The sequence below is a fragment of the Limulus polyphemus genome, unplaced genomic scaffold (genome assembly GCF_000517525.1).
Source record: "Limulus polyphemus unplaced genomic scaffold, Limulus_polyphemus-2.1.2 Scaffold6627, whole genome shotgun sequence".
Classification (NCBI taxonomy): Eukaryota; Metazoa; Arthropoda; class Merostomata; order Xiphosura; family Limulidae; genus Limulus; species Limulus polyphemus.
This window is the reverse complement of record NW_013672237.1, coordinates 20,021-22,017: the sequence shown is the minus strand read 5'-3', so window position 1 is coordinate 22,017 and position 1,997 is coordinate 20,021. Positions and strand designations below refer to the sequence as shown.

The 1,997-nt window shown below is 31.5% G+C and overlaps 1 non-coding gene across 1 annotated transcript; it reads right to left on the bottom strand.

The window, feature by feature from the left end:
* Positions 1 to 1,354: 1,354 nt before the first annotated feature.
* Positions 1,355 to 1,427, bottom strand: Trnaf-gaa. Its single transcript has one exon. It is a non-coding gene; the product is annotated as a tRNA-Phe (tRNA).
* Positions 1,428 to 1,997: the final 570 nt, after the last annotated feature.

Below are 1,997 nucleotides of genomic sequence, written 5' to 3'. Positions count from 1 at the left end.
GAGAGCCCTTTTCTAGGTTACTAGTATTTGTTGAAGTATGAAACTGTGGACTTGTGGGATATCTGACTTTCTTTGTTTCACCAGTTCTGTCTCTTCATTCCTCACCTACTCTCTTCACTCCGATTTGAGCAGTCAGACGACACAGTTTTGGTAACATAACAGTACTTGTTTGTAAGTAAATAATCTTGTGTTTAAACTACACTTATTTTTGTTTGTCCGTGTTCAATTTATTCTTCGCTTAACAGTCCTGAACCTGTGTTTTTCTCCTGGACATCAGAGTACCTGAATACCACAAAACATTTTAAGTTGTACTTGTTTCAGTAGTTAAAACGTTTCTTTGTAACTGTTTGAGTTACTGAGATAACTTGTCAGCTTATTTGGTAACAGGCCTCGTTTTTTTTCCACATCGTTCCACTCGAAATCCCCATACCGAGGTTCAACTTTGAAAATGTTAATCAACTGCACGTGTGTTTTATTTTAAGTTTTATTGTTAATCACCTCGTCACGTGCTGCAAGACTAGCGCGTGGGTAGAAACACAAAAACCTGTTTTTTCTACAGCTTCCGCCCATCCCAATGTACAAAAAAAACTGTCGTTTTTACCTGCAACATTTGATCATACCCTGACTACGACTGATTTTTAAGTTTTTTTTCGAGATAAATTGAAAATCGAATATAATATGAATACATTTGACTCTTTACTTAATGTATAATGTAATTGTGAAGATACTTACTGGAGATTTGGTTTTATTGTTTTTATACGCAAAACTACACAATGGGCTATATATATGTGTGTGTGTGTTCTGTGCACCAGGGTATCAAAACCCGATTTTCAACGTCATAAGCTTGTAGACTTACCGTTGAACCACTACTAAAACGAATAAAAAAAAGGCTCAAAATCACTTTATATGTAGCACGAATAAATGACAATCTAGGATATTGAAATTATAATATATCTTGATATCTATTATTATTATTTTTTGTACTGCAGAAATATCTTCAATCCAGAAAAGTGTCTTAAAATTCATAACAATGAAAATATTATTAAACTATATTTACCATTTTCGATGTTTTATTTAATAAAATTAAGAATACTTAAGAAAAAATATAAAACTGTAGGTTATTTCTCTATTGTAAGAACAACATTAAATAATTAGCGCGAGTGAAGTATGTAAAGTATTTTGTTAACTCTTTAAAATGTCACAATTGTACGATAGGTGGCTACAGAATGTTTTTATTTTAATACACAAGTTAATGGGCTATATTTTAAATTTTCGAATTCATGCTGTAAAATATTCGAATTTTGAATCAAGCAGGAAAAAATTATATTAGTAGGTAGGAATAAAATCTCAATTTCGCCGAGACCCGGGATCGAACCAGGGACCTTTAGATCTTCAGTCTAACGCTCTCCCAACTGAGCTATCTCGGCTGACAAATATGTTTTCTTATTACTTTTATATCGTATAATTTTTTAAGGGTTCATTTATTTATTTAAGTGTTTTTTAGGCTTAATCAAATTTTCGCATATGTGTTTATTTTTTAGTGTAAACTGCAACCAGACAATTACTAAGTTATCAGTTATTTAATTTAGAATAAATTTGACTGTTATTAATAATCTAAGTTTTTGGAATATCATGGGTCAGTGTATAAGTACTAATGTTTAATATATATACATATATAAATGGCCAACATATATGCTAAGCCTGATTAATGATTTTTAATCTGGGAAAAATACAATAAAACATAACTGTATGAATATCGAGTTAATGGTGAAAAGAACGGCCAACCAATTTTATTTTTTTAATACTAGCTAATAACCCTTCAAAGATGACGAGGCAAGTACTACCGCCCCCACCCCATATTATACCCTAACCTAACATTTCATAGCTAATTGAAATAAATAAATTTTGCGAATCAAGCTTGACCAACAAAGAGGCAGAAAAGTGCAGTCAGGAAATTCCTTTGTGAGCCAATGGAAATTAAGATAATTTATGAAATG